The sequence below is a fragment of the Lepisosteus platostomus genome, chromosome 6 (genome assembly GCF_059453375.1).
Source record: "Lepisosteus platostomus isolate fLepPlt1 chromosome 6, fLepPlt1.hap1, whole genome shotgun sequence".
Lineage (NCBI taxonomy): Eukaryota > Metazoa > Chordata > Actinopteri > Semionotiformes > Lepisosteidae > Lepisosteus > Lepisosteus platostomus.
Genome location: NC_142616.1, coordinates 7,071,432 through 7,086,876, shown reverse-complemented (window position 1 = coordinate 7,086,876; position 15,445 = coordinate 7,071,432). Strand labels below are relative to the sequence as shown.

At 41.3% G+C, this 15,445-nt stretch overlaps 1 long non-coding RNA gene and 1 gene segment (V, D, J or C); one reads left to right on the top strand and one right to left on the bottom strand.

Moving 5' to 3' along the window:
• The window catches only part of LOC148659954 (uncharacterized), a 153,485-nt gene that overhangs the window by 5,090 nt on the left and 132,950 nt on the right, over positions 1 to 15,445 (top strand). The gene's annotated exons all lie outside the window — the stretch shown is intronic.
• LOC148659960 (immunoglobulin mu heavy chain-like) overlaps positions 1 to 15,445 on the bottom strand; it is a 113,591-nt gene that overhangs the window by 12,671 nt on the left and 85,475 nt on the right.

Here is a 15,445-nt window from a genome sequence, read left to right as displayed (position 1 = left end):
GCTGTTTCTGGCTGTGTCTGGTTTCATTACTGCTGGAGGGAAATACTGAAATTGCAGTATATGTGTTCAGTGAGACTTGGGACTCATGATGGGAGCTAATCATTTCAATCCAGCCAAGAACCTGATGGAGGTGTCTTGCTTTCTCAGAAGCATATTATATTTAACCTGTTTTGTATAAAACTCTCTGGCCTAATATACATTATCAGTCTTGGAAAGATTACTTGTCTGAATATAAGGATACAAAACAGTCTGCAAGACCCCTCTACTTCTCTTACATTATTGAAAATAACCATAACAACAAGAGAACCTTTTCTCCACCATCTACAGATTGCTAAATCCAAACTGCCCCATGACATTACCTGCCTCATCGCAACTTTGCAACACATTTTTAGATTTCTTTACCTCCAAGATCCACGATCGACAACATCCGGTATCGCATTCTCTCCACAATGCATGTCACTTCAACACTTCCTCCCTACTTGCCCAACTTTACTGGTTTTATTACTTTATTACTGGAAATATAGCCAGACTACATCCAGAATCCTGTCCAGGTCTAGAGCAGGTGATCACATTACTCCTATCCGGAGTCCTTGCACTTGCTTCCTGGCAGGTTTCATGTTGGCTTCAAAATCCTCAGGCTCACCAATAAGGCTCTGCATGGCTTGGCACCTCAGTACCTGTCTGAGCTACTATCATCCTACTCCCCACCTCGCAACCTTCGCTCTGCTAATTCTGGTCTCCTATCTGTCCCCCAAGGCCATCTACACTCTGCCCCAAAGCTCTGAAACTATCCCTAAGGATTTCAGAGAGTCAGCTTCTCTAAACTCCTACAAATTTTGACTGAAATCCTTCTTCTCTTAGAAGGGCCTTTTCTTTAACTGGTTTTGTTCTTTACTCTGCTGCTCCTACTGTATTCAGTGCCCCCATCTACTCTCCACTCATTGAGTTTATCTTGTGTTTTTTTGTTGTCGTTCTGTAAAACACTTTGAGAAGCCACCTTTAAAGGTGCGATATAAAATCAAGTTTGTTATTATTTATTATTATAATTCAATTCATATAATTTTTTCCGATCCAATGGTCCATAAATATCTAAATATCTAGGCTCCTCAGTCCTGCATTTCAATTGTTTTATTAAATAATGTACACTTATCCTTGGATTTTTATTAAAGGACATTAACCTCACTCTTATGAAAATTCTAATTATGTCCCGAGGAAGAATTACTTTAAGATCTGAAAGTGTTGGTAGGGATCTATCTAGCTTACTTATACTAAAGTATAAAATGTCTGCAAACAGGCACGACTTACATTCCGCTTTCCCAATAGCTAAAGCAAATAAAAGTGGAAACAATGGGCAGCATTCTGCCCAAAATAAAAAGCTTGGATAAATTATTATAAGTAAGAATCTGTGCTTAAGGTGATTTGTACAGAATTCTAATTGAAATTGATCTCAATTTTGTATCTCCAAAATGTAATCTTAGTTAATGTTTGAAATAAAACTCCCACTCACTCATATCAAAGGCCTTTTTCTGCGTCCATGGCAATACATGTTGTGTATTTTCATTTCCCCTGATTCAGCTGATCTCTCCCAGTTTGGTCATTATGGATTAGCATTGGTATACCTGACTCCAGTCTCAAAGAAAGCAGTTTTGAAAGGATTTTAAAATCTACATTTAGAAGAGACAATGGTCTATAAGACCCTCACATCAAAAAGACTATAGATTTTAACATTTTTATTTTTGCTTTAATTATTGCTATCTCTAGTGTATGTGGTAAATGTCCCCATCTGCAAGGAAACAAGAAACATCTCAGTCAAAGGGACATTCAACTGTTTCTCAGTTGCCATCAAGACTTCTGTTTTTGTTATACTTCTCTCAAGTTTCATTTTAAAATCATTGCATTTTTCTCAATGTTCATGAAATGCTCACTGCTTCAGTGTAATGTAGGTCATCAGGGTTATGATCAGTTCCTTTCAATGAAGATCAAGCCTGGATTAAATCAAATCTAATGTTTAAGGACAGAATGTGGCGTTGTGCTACCAAAGAGTGGGTAAAAAGTTTGATTATTATCAGGGCTCACAGTGCAGGTTGCTTCAGACACAGCAGGCTTTTACTAAAGGCTTCGTGCATGAGCAGGCTCACCACCACAGCACACAGAAGAGAGGTTTTTATGACCCCACGTTAGATAAGAGTATCTCCCCTGAGAGACACCATAGCGCTTAGCCATTTCATTAATCACAAGTCACTTCCACAGTGGTGACTGTTTCACTACCCTAAGAGCTCAGCAGTGCAGGGAGGGAAGCACCTGTGTGCGTCTGAGCAGTAAATCAGAAGCACATTTCCGTCCGTTTGCACTGTATCACATAAACAACATGCTTTATGTAAAAAATGCGTGAACTGCAATGCGATATTAGCTAGATTTGTTCTATAAAAATGCATAATACTATGTGCTTCTAAGTGCAATCATTCCATTCATCCTTCCCTCCATCCCATTCATCCATCCATCCCATCCTTTCATCCTACATCCATCCAAGCATCCATGTCTTTAAGTATTCCCCAATGCTGAAGAGCAAGGCAAAGGGACAAAGTTGTATTGTTCTGTCCTCGGTTCTCAAGCAGTTGCTGATAAAACTGAACATCAGAAAGGAACATCAGGAGGGCCGAGAGCTGTAGGTGGTCATTCTGCCCATCATGCTCATTTGGTTCTGTTCCTGCACTGTCCAAGAGCCATCGGTCATTATTCTGAGAACAAACCCAGGAAAAGACTGAAATATTGACCCTTGCCCTCTCTCAGCTGGTATAAACCCAGGAGAGCACAGGGAGGATGTGCACACCCTGCACAGACTGGCGCCCAAACTGGAATCAAACCCATGGTTCAAGAGCAATGAGGCGGAGCTACGAACCCTTATACCACCCCATATCTATACCTATGTGATTAGTCATGAATCATCCTTATTTATTTTACCTGTGGCATATGGTAATCCTAAGTCCTTGATTTTATGTACAGTATGTCGTGTACAGCAATTAACAAGTTTGAAGGCACAGCTGATGTTGCGCGCATTCTGTATGTCTGGCATCTGATGCATAATTTGACCTTTCATTTTCAGATTATTGTTCATATACTTCACTCTAGAGTGACGGTGGATTTGTATGTTAGAAACACAGCCTTATGTAGCCCACCAGTACAGTTACAGCCCTTGACAACAGGAAGCCCTCTGCAATTAAACTGGATTCTCAACGTATTAATAAAGTAATAAGTCACGAATGCTGTTCCTAAGAAGTCTGTGCTATATGACTTTATCAAGTCCTTCATCATGGAGGAAAAGCACAATGATTTTAATGGTCTCAGTGCAATTTTCAGTTGCTCTGATCTCAGTGTAAGTTTTTGTATGGATATAAACGATTGTGTGACCCCCTACACCGTGTTATATACCAATACAAAAGTTCATGCCACTCCTTCTGGTACTGATCATGATGGAACTGCCATACCATTTCTTTTCAGAAAACCACAAAAGTTCAGACCCTTGTACTGTATTGACTGTATTTTCCCCAGTTAACTGAATACTTTGTCATTCAGCTTCAGCAAATACTATTGCATTTAATACATCAGCTTAATTGTCAAGGATATCACCCTTTTAAAAAAGCTTTTCAGATATAAACCACTTCTATTCTAATTACATCATTATTTTAATTAACTCTTTCGTTGCATTTCCATTCCTGGAAAACCCATCTGGGTAGATACAGGTGAGAAGTGGGACAATTCCCCATTGCAGGACATTTTGCAGGGCACCAATTACCCGGGACCAGAAAGACAAAATCTTAAAGCTACCGTCGGGCTCAGAAGACATCAAATCTATCCAGTTTCAATTCATGTTACTTCTACTCTTTCATTCTTTTTGGAATCTATTATTCTGACTCGAGGGTCATTCGAATTCATTCAAATTTGGTCATACAGTATGTGGCTTTTTCTGCATTGCAAGAATGAATTAATTACTTATAATGTTACCATGAATTCTGCTAGTGACACCTCCCAAAGGTCTCCCAAGAAATGGATACCTTTATATAAAGCAAGTGTGTTTCTGCTGTCTCACATCTGTGCATCACCTAAAAAGAATACAGCTTTGTTATTTCTACCATTTTGTGAACAGGCTATGATCATCAAATGTAGAAGATTTCATTCATAAGGCATGGTGGCTAATTTCTGTTTTGGAATCACCTTTCTTGATCCTTAAACTAGAGTAAATTTGGGGTTTAAGGTCTTTGATAACTCTTCTGACCTATGCAGTACAAGGCAAGTGCTGCCTCAAGCACAAGCGGCTTTGCCACATGTTTCACTTGTCAGTAGGGGAAAAGACCATGTGTGATCATTCAAGCAGTGTGTTACGTTTCCCTTACTGTCTTGAAGCAGCCCTCCAGCCTATAACATTGCTCTCATTGCCTTTAACATTGCCTGACATTGCCTATAATAACTCCACACCAACACAGAGCTACAGTCAGCTCAAAAGGGAAACATCTGCACTTGGCCAGGGTGCGAATCGAAAACCTATTTCCTGTCAATGAAGCCAACAGAGCACATACTCATGGGGAGGACAGGGGAAATTGTCCAAAATGCCCGTTTTATAACTTTCTAGGCTTCGTTACCTGTCAAGAGGTTTAGAGGCTTTCATCGTATATGCAGAGCTTTCATATTTCTCAGAAAGCCTTGCTGAAGTGTACTGGCGTTAAAGTTGACTTTATTTATAAACTGGCTGTTCAAAGCCCCTATCTGCACTGGCTGCGAATACCAGATTTCATTCTTCTGCTTGGCCCATTTGGCTTCTCAATGATAATAAGAGAGTATGAGAAGGGCTATTTGGATTCTCTGGCTTGATTGGTTGCTATTATCCAAGGATCCCATCCAGTGATTTCAATAGACACACCAAGGTACCTGTTTTCAACAAAACGGCTGGGTAGCTTGTTCCACACTCTCACAACCCTTATTACTGTATTTGTAGAGAAGAGCTGGTTGCTCTTCGAAATATCTTAGAGTAATTTAAGTGGGATGAATATATAAACCCCAATTGAAAGTTATATGAGAACCACAACAGTTAGCATTGCTGACTTGAGGAGCTGGGGTCACAGGTCTGATTGGCTTATTGGCTTCTGGGAGAATTGGCCCTGGTGTGAGTGCGTGTATGTCTGTATTTGTGTCTGTTTGTGCCATGCAATGGACTAGTTTCTCATCCAGGGTGTACCCCCTCTTGCACCCATTGCTTGCCTGGATAGTCTCCAGCTTCCCCCACAACCCTGAATTGGAAGAAGCAGTTAGAAAATGAATGTACAGAGTTATAGTCTGAGTGTTTAACTGTGTTGTGGAAATATCAACATCAGTGAGTATCGGTATTAATCAGTATGGACATATTACTGGAATATGTTAAATTTGTCCTGCAGCTCTGTGTCTGTCACCAAATGGACTCAAGGTTTGATAAAGTAAAGACCTGACTTTCTTCTGAATTCCCTTTGTCACGATCGTAAACCCCCCCTCTTAAGGACGCTCCAGCCCTTTCTTGTTTTATTCCTGATCTCCTGCACCTGCCTCCAGTTTCAGCTCCCGTCCTATAAAAGCCAGATGTTCCTGCCAGTCTGGGCTCAGCTTTGGAAGATGGACGCCTAGAAGCCCGCCTACCCGCGAGTCCAGGAGCTACTCGACGGCATAGGCTTCACAACGGCTTCCTGACCATCTGGGCCTGGGGCTGGGAGCGCCTGGACCCGTTACCCCCTTTTATTCCCCCGACCCTTCGCTGGATCCCGCTCCGGCTTTTAACTCCGTTTGTCTGCGTCAGGATGGATTACACGGATTTGGACATTGGCTTTCCCTGGACCATCTTACGGAATCCCTTGGACTTGTTTGCCCTGGACACACCCCTCCGAACACCAGCGCACTTTGGACATGCCCTCTGTTCTTCTTCCAGCCCCTATCCTAGTCTTCTTCTCCATGTTTTCTCACTCCCTTCTACATTGTGCTGTCTGCATAAGGTCCTGAAAGACGCTTTGTGACACCCTTGTAACGGGGCTATTATGTATAAAAAGATAAAAACGGTTAGAATCAGTTGGCTTGGGAGACAGTCCCAGAGTTGCTCTGCAGTGTGTATTGAGCTCAATAAAGACTGTGGGAGCCACAGTGCAGCAGTATAACATGACCCCCCCGGGGCAAAAGCAAATTGTATTGAAATCACACTGAGCGTTCAAGTTCTGTAGATAACCTTCTGTGGGAAAAACGACATTCTTCTGGTGTGTTAAAGTCTTCTACAGAGGAGCAGGAAGGAGCTTCATCCAGATTCAGTCTTTATTGACCTCAATACACAGAGCTATGTGACACTGGGATAGTCCCACATTGGTATAAGCGCTCTAGTGGTCTGAGTGACATGCTACCTCACGAAAAACATCCTGCACACCTCCTGTGTTGGAAAGTAGTTTCTGATTGTTACAGACAAGTTGCCTGAAGTCACACTGGAAAGTTCTGCTTGTTGCCAAGGTGAATCCAGTATACTGAATGGGAGGTAAGAGGAGGTTTTTGTACTGGTGTGTTTCACTGTGCTGCTATAGCTATAATAAGCACAGTGATATACTCTCAGACAAAAACCTCCTGTGTGATGACACTTAAAAAAACAAAATGCTCCATGCCTGGCACAATCAGTAATCAACATAACATTACCACTAATTAGATTCTATAATATAATTAGGTAGTGTGCAGGATACAATAACAGTGAGGTTGTGGTTAGCTACCACAGAAGAAGGTGAAGTCCAGGGAGATAAGGGAAAAGCTAAGCTATTACAAAGCTTAGCCTAGAATAACTGAACCAGTACCCTGGACATGTAGTTTGGTGAACTCACATGCTGACTATCTTTACAGAGAAAAAGAAGCAACAAAAATTGTAGCAAAAAGTTGATGCCTATTGCATTGACAATTTCATAGTGCTGATGAATGAGATGCTACTCTCTCTGTGGGTATTTCCCTCAAGGTGAGTAAATTCCTTACCAACATTTTCACAGTTTTTATTAATTAGCTTCTTTAAAAAAAATTCTGTTTGGCCTCCATCTTGCGATAATCACAGTGTTTTTCCCACTAAGAAGATGTTTACTGGATGTGCAGTGTCTTCAACAGGGTGTGTGTAGACTACATGGGAAGATGTTTTTGTGCCGAAGTGTTTCACTGTGGTCATCACTATCATAATAATCACGGTGCTACACTGCCTGACAAAAACCTCTCTCACACTTGTTCACGAACGTCCACCAAAAACACCCACATACTTTACCAGAACACAACTGTATGACAGTGGCTGATATAAGTAACCCCTGAAATGTCACAGTTATCACAGTTATACACCACCATACTACAGTATATACCAAAAGTTGCAAACCAAAAAGCAACTAGATGACTTCTTTGTGCAAGCACTCTAAAAATAAGAACAAATTTCAATAACCTGAAATTGAACCACTTGAAGAGTATGTTATACTTGATTATTTACAACAGTGAGAACATACTGAACTGTACTGAAGTAATGTGAACACAAAATTGTTAGACTGTGTGTAAGTCTCTCGGCTCGGAGTTGTACCTCATTCTAAGAGGTTCATGTAATGGACGTTACACTGTAGGTAACAACCATTTACAATAATCACAGTGATGCACTCCCTGATAAAAACTTTCACATGAGACTTATCTAGAATTCATCCAACACATTATATAACACAGAGAATTGTTTCTAATCAATATGAAGAAGTAAGTTTTAGATTGTATTGTATGTGAGTCTCAGGGTTCCGATTGGCACCTTCATTATCAGAAGAGGTTTTTGTAATGGATTGTTACACTGTGGGTAACAATAACTACTACCACAATAATCACAGTGATACACAGCTTGACAAAAACCTTCCTGAGGCTCATATGGTGTGCATTCTGGAGTGCATTGTGGAGTGAAAACAGACTGAACTGTATAGAATTAATGTGAAATTGCAATAAATATCTCAAGCAGTGTCTGCAGCAGGTTAGACCATTGAGATTGTGTTAAATCTAGACTGTCTATTTCCAATGTGAAGAGTGTAAAAAGTACAGCATCAGGGACAAACAACAGTTTAGACAAAGTGACCTCTGGATTTTGTCCTGCCATTATGAACACAACACAATTTTACACTTTCTTCTATATCTTATTGTGACAATGTTTGAAAGAGACTGTCAGACTGTGTGAGTCTCTGAGCTCAGAGATATACAGTTCTTATCAGAAGAGGTTTTTTCCAATGGATCGTTATACAGTGGGGAGCAGCTGCCACTACTATAGGGGCAGAGGAATCTTACTCTGTTTGGCCCCTGAGCAAGGCCCTTAACCCCAACTGCTCCAAGGGGACTGTATAAATAGCTGACCCTGCGCTCTGACCCTCAGCTTCTCTCTCCCTGTCTGTGTGCCTGTGTGTCTCATGGAGAGCAAGCTGGGGTATGTGAAAATACAAATTCCTCATGCAAGAAATTGTATATGGCTAATAAAGTGAACTTCTCTTTTATGGTAATTGCAGTGATGAACAGCCTGACAAAAACCTTCCTAAGAGGCTCACATAGTATAAATTCTTCCTACAAAATCACTTACCAGAGAGAAAACTGTCACAGTTATAGTCCCCCCTCCTTAAGGGTGATCCAGCCCTTTCACATGAGACTTTATTCTGTGCACCTGTTTCCCATTCCCAGCCCACCTTAAAAGCCAGGCGCTGACGCTCATCCGGACTCTGCATCTGATTTCCGTATCGTGCGAGTCAGGGACCTGGAAGCGCCTGGTCCCGTTAAGGTCTTAACCTCTGTTCCCGTTCCTGTTCCCTGTCTGCCGGTTCCGACCCGGCCTTCGTGGTTTTAACTTCGTGTTCTGATGGATCTCCTGGTTTTGGACTTACCCTTGTGTTTTGGATATTCTCTAAGGACTACTCTCTCGGATTGTTCGCCTCGGCCATACCTCCCCCGTGCACCAGCGCACCTTGGACACGCCCCCCTGTCTTCAGCCCCGTTTTCCTGCATGACGTTTCCTTAGTGTTTCCCCACTCCGTCGGACTGTGTCGTCCGCATAGGGTCCGGAAAGAACTGTTCATTACAAAAACAAACTGAATCGTATTGAATCGATGTAAATATAACTAAGAGATTGTGTGTGTCTCTGTGTTCAGAGTCATACACGTCTAATCAGAATATAAAGATATAATGGCCCAGGAGAGTCATGGGAACAGTAAAGAATAGGAAATCATGGTAAAACGTGGTACAACGTGGTACAAGGCAAAGGAAGTAAAATTTATCATATGAGCGCTGGAAAATATAGGAAATCTGTGACATTACATCACATTATATGCATAAGGATGCTTTTAGATGAGGAGGATTACAAAATGACAAACTGCCTTAGATGCTCATGCATGTATGAACAATCTCACACTGCAGAATTATGAGACAGTTACTCGCACTACTGACAGAGTGAATAAGCTATCGTCACCATCGCCAGTGCCTCATTGTTTTATTTAATGTGATGACGCAGACAGTGCAAACGCTGTTTAACTTGTACTTCAGGATAGACATATCGCGGTGTTTATTCCGAGAGTAGCTGCTGTGAAACACTAGACTGGGGAGCGTAACTGGAGAGGAATCGGAGGGAGACTTGTGAGAGGAGGTTTATGTACAGAACAGTTTCACAGTGGCCACCACCAGGATAGTCACAGTGACACGCTCCCCAAGAATATCCTACACCTTTAAAAACATCAGATTCACTTCCATTCATATGTGAAACAGCCAATAGTCAATTTTCACTCAGATTGCAGTCATACACTCCTTATCACTGGAGGTTTTTGTAATGGACTGTTACACTGTGTAACCACAACCACTACTAGAACAGTAGTTCCACAGTAAAACAATTCCTAACAAAAACCTTCCTGTAAGACTTATGTAGTGTATGTTCTTGACAATTAAACACCTAGACATCCATTAAACTCTGTGATGAAGCAAAAATGATCTTTCATTCAACTTTGCTGCCTTATACCTTGGTGATAGGAGAATGCAGTGCCATATATCTCAGCAGAGACACTGTAACAGCAGAAAGAGGTTTTTGGAATGGATGGATACACTGTGACTGCCAGTACTAAAAGCTATACACTCATTAACTCATTACTCACTTTTGATACATTTCCTGACCAAAACCTTCCTATGCGACTCATGTACTGTAAGTCTTTGAGAATCACACTCTCATCTGTCCATCCAAACATTCATTTCCTAACAGCTAGATCCAGTACTGGGTTGCTGGGGAGCTGGAGCCTATCCCGGCCTGCAATGGGCGAAAGGCAGGATACCCTCTGGAAGGGACACCAGTCCCAGACATCTGTTCAATACAATTACACAGAATCATCTTTCATCAAAGTTTACTGCCTCTTCCTCTGGTGAAAACAGTGAAATATCAGTCCTGGAGAGCTGTAGCAACAGCAAGAAGAGGTTTTTGTAATGGACTGTTGCACTGTGGCAGTATAACCACTACCATAATCACAGTGATACACTCCCTGACAAAAACCTTCCTGTGAGGCTCAAGTAGTGTAAGTACTTCAGAATTACACACACACACATCTGCTTAACTCTGTAATCAAGCCAAAGGATCTTCCATCAAAGTCTGTTGCCTCATACCTTGGTGAAAGCGGAGTGAAGTGTCATACAGCCCTGAGGTGTCACAGTAACAGCACGAAGAGGTTTTTGCAGTGGACTGTTACACTGTGGGTGTTATAACTATCATAATAATCACAGTGATTCACACCCTGACAAAAACCTTCCTATGACAGTCATGTACTGTAAGTCTTTGAGAATCACACTCTCATCTGTCCATCCAAACATTCATTTCCTAACAGCTAGATCCAGTACTGGGTTGCTGGGGAGCTGGAGCCTATCCCGGCCTGCAATGGGCGCAAGGCAGGATACCCCCTGGAAGGGACACCAGTCCCAGACATTTTTTATGTGCAATTAAACAGAATCATCTTTCATCAAAGTTTACTGCCTCTTCCTCTGGCAAAAACAGTGAAGTATCAGTCCTGGAGAGCTGTAGCAACAGCAAGAAGAGGTTTTTGTAATGGACTGTTGCACTGTGGCAGTATAACCACTATAATAATCACAGTGATACACTCCCTGACAAAAACCTTCCTGTGAGGCTCAAGTAGTGTAAGTACTTCAGAATTACACGCACACACATCTGCTTAACTCTGTAATCAAGCCAAAGGATCTTCCATCAAAGTCTGTTGCCTCATACCTTGGTGAAAGCAGAGTGAAGTGTCATACAGCCCAGAGGTGTCACAGTAACAGCACGAAGAGGTTTTTGCAGTGGACTGTTACACTGTTGGTGCTACCATAATAACTACCATAATAATCACAGTGATTCACACCCTGACAAAAACCTTCCTGAGACATTCATGTGGTGTAACTCTTTGAGAATTATACACCCACACAGCTGTTAAACTCTGTAATCAAGCAGAATGATCTTTCATCAAAGATTGCTGCCTTATTCCTTGATGAAAACTGAGTGAAGTGTCATACAGCCCGGAGATGTCACAGTAACAGCATAATGAGGTTGTTGTAGTGGACTGTTACACTGTGGTAACCATAACTACTATAATAATCACATTGATATACTCCCTGACAAAAACCTTCCTATAAGTATAACGTATAGGGAGTTTTGGTAAAACATGGCACAAGCAAAGGAAGATCGTTGTAAACTTTCAGTGTATATTGTAATTTATATTTGTAAAGCAAAGGAAACTATTGGTGTATGTTGTAATTTATATTTATAAAGCACTGTAAACTGTCAGTGGGGTGTAAAATTACTCCGACAAAGTGTAAAGTAATATAAACTTATATTCGGGCACCTCTTAATGAGAAAGCTTATTGAGAAAATCTACAAAAGATAATGCTACATTTCTTATGAACAATCTCACTTTGCACAATTCTGAGAAAATTCCTCACGTTGCTCATTCCTGATTGGCAGGGGAAACCGTTTGACAGGGCTTTATTATTTTAATTTATGGACCTTTGAAGACAGTTCAAAGGCTGTTCAGAACATGAATGACAAATGTACGGACATTAATGCTTGATGGTTAACAGATTTTGTGTTTTAAGTACAAGACACTGATCTGACATTGAAAAGGACACATTTGAAATTACTTAGCTTTTTTAATTTGATTGATCTTTAGAAGTGAAGTTTTTAACCCTGTCAGGTTTCTTGTTTTTATTTTACATTAATGTAGATACCAAGTCATTATTTCTGTGGCTAATTTATTTGAATGTAATTTTGACAGATTACAGTCCACTTCACTATTATGCTGGTATATTAAAGTCCTGTGACTGAAAATTAATTAATGTGTGCTGTAGAACTACAGGCCACCAACATTGAAAAAGGTATTTAGATAACAGGGAATTAAAGCTTCTGCATTAGATGTGTTTTCAGATTTAGGTGATTAGGTGTTGTATTCTAAAATCCTTAATAAATTATCTTCACCATCTACGTTAATCTAGGAGTGAAGGATCAGTTCCATAATTAATTAACTGGAAGATTCAGTAATGGATTGAAATAGGAGTATCAAGGTTATTTCTAAGCAAAGGATTAATATGAAAATGCCCTTGAAACCATTTTCAATTAAGAAATGTTACAAATCGAAAATTAAACACATGATGATTCTGTTACTTATTTGACCAAACTCCCAGAGACCTGCTCTGCTAAAGTGATGGATTGAAAGAAAACATTTACCTGCTCGTAATTCTTGAAATTTGTTCTGAAGGAGCTTCAGTTTTTCAGTGTTGATGTTATTGGAGAACAAAACCATCCCATGCCTGCTCTCTAGATGTTGTCCTCATGTTAGAAATCGCTTGCTGCTCTGTGTCTCTCCCTCACTAATAAAGGTGAAAGTCTTCTCAGGCTGCTCATATCTGGAGGGAACATCCCGCTGTCTGTCAAAGGCTGTGAATTATCCTTTATCAGCTGAAGTGTCGATACAGCAAAAGGAGGAGTAAATCCAAACTGTCCACTCCAGGAAATTCCCAGAACACTGGAAAATCCAGATCATGCCAGAGTCATCAACACGCATCCCAGCAGTGACAGATTTTAATGAGGGAGACCTCCGTAGATTTAGGCTGCTTCAGCTTGACACTGGACTGAACATCTGCAAGGAAGGTGAAATGGGACATTCTTAATGGCTTAGTAGACAGAAAAAAACCCAGAGAGAAAATCCTGAAATGTAAAGAAATATTGAATACAGTAAGAGACAGGTACCATATTGCCTAGTTGAAACTTATCTGTAGGTCCACGAGTTACCAATTGAAAAAGTGTTGCCCTGGGAAAAACAACGCCCAAATGGAAAACCAGAAACATAACCCGGCATTTTACATCTCCAGTTTCGTCGCCGTTTTTCTGGCTTGATTCTAAAATGGTGATCTTCAATTTCCCAAATGTAGCGCACCACTGAGAGCAAGAGAAACAAGCTAATGCTCATCAAAATATAGCTGCCCTACTCCAACGAAGGAACGTACAAGAAAAGGCAGCCTCCAGTGAGAGGAGGAGGAGACCCAGGGCCAGAGGAGCTGTCATGATTCCAGCAGCAGAGCGCAGTCTGTTCTTCACACAGTGACTGGGGCAGCGCCTGGGGCTTCTGCAGCTCAGCAGCTCCTGCTGAGTTTAAATAGGAAACACAGCTCTGCTAGATTTGCATGTGTGACAGAGACACCAGGTAATGTAGAATCATTACATACATGAGCATAGAGTGTGTGATCAGCCTGCAGCTCCTCTTTCTTCTTATACTTAGTAGAAGAAAGGACTCCCGTTGGGGTGCGATTCACTTATTTTTCCCTGACTAATTAAGTGACATCCAGTACAGGGAGTGCAGAACTACTAAGTGTCAGATGGACAGATTTTTGTCTCTTCTCTGGTGCCCCTCTGCTGTGCCCTGGATATTGCGTGTGGGTTTATGAATGAACCCAGACAACAGAAATGCCAGTTCTAAGATGTAGCAGCAAGAGAAGATGCACCATGTTGATATAACTGGCAAACTTGTAGCAACACATCCCAATACACATTCACTGTAAAGGCCCAGAGTTGTTCACTGATGGTAAGTTCAGTGTCTTGGGCGTTTTTTTACTGGACTATATCACTGTGGATGCTGGTGGTACTGAAAAAACCTTCATCAAATGTAAACGTTGTAGTACCCTCTCACAGTGATACACCGCCTGACAAAAACCTCCTGAGGAAACACTCGTCCAAGATCTTTAAAATCACAAAGCTGTAGACTTGCTCGCATTTTACCCCTTGTTTTAAAATGTTCATTTACATGTATAATTTCTTTTATGTTTAATATTACATATTAAAGTGTTTTTGATTTGATCAGACTGTGTCACTGCGAACCCAGGCAGAACTATCATTGTCACGGTGATGTGCTGCCTGACACACACCTCCTGAGCAAAAGCTCATCTGAGAGCTTTATAATCTTCCACATTCATTGACTTGCTTAACTCACCCATTTATATATTACCTATTAACAGTATACACATTAAAATGTTTCATTGTTGGAACATACAGTGTTCCTGTATGGGTGTGGGTGTATAGAACTGTGGGTGTACAGAACAGTACTACCCTAGTGGCTGTATGTTGTAGCACTCTCACACAGCGGTATACCTGACAAAAACCTTTGAGGAAACACTCACCCAAGATCTTCAAAAGGACAAAGCCTTAGACATGCTTATCTCTCATAGTTCTGAGATTTCAAAGACTAAATGTTTTACACTGGGAGATATAGTGTCAGGAGGGTTTTTGTACTGGGCTGTATCACTGTGGCTGCTGTAACCAGTCACAACTCCAAAGATGTTATAGATTGGTAGTGAGCTTCCCAGTGATACACGTCCTAACAAAAACCTTCTACACGACTAAACACTCACCCACACTCTCGCATTTTAGAATGGAATCCAGCGGGCAAAAGCAGAGCAGAGCCTAGCGCCGTGAAATTCTGGTAGACAACAGAGCAGGACAGACTGTGTGAAAACATGGTGAAGAAGAGAGAACGCTGTTCCAACACAGGAAAACCGTGGGAGGAGGAAACAGCCAGAACTGCTTTAGAAATTCACAGCGAATGAAGGTCTCACTGAGGTGAAAAACAGTGAAGGAACTGTCTCACGGTGAAAACGTGCCGCTTACTCTGCCAGTCTCGCTCTGCTGAGCTCATAGACAATCATCACACAGACCACGGCTCACACAGGGAGGGTGATGGAGTTTTGTTCCATAGAAATCACTGCGGGGGCTGTTCACTTAGAATTTCTAGCACATTGTGTTCCAGAAGCACTTGGATGTCCCAAGAGCTTGTTGTTTTTTCTTTCATTTTAAAGGGTATCTGGAGTCACAACGTGTTCTCTTCTTGTGTCCTCCTAAAGTGAAACTCCCAGT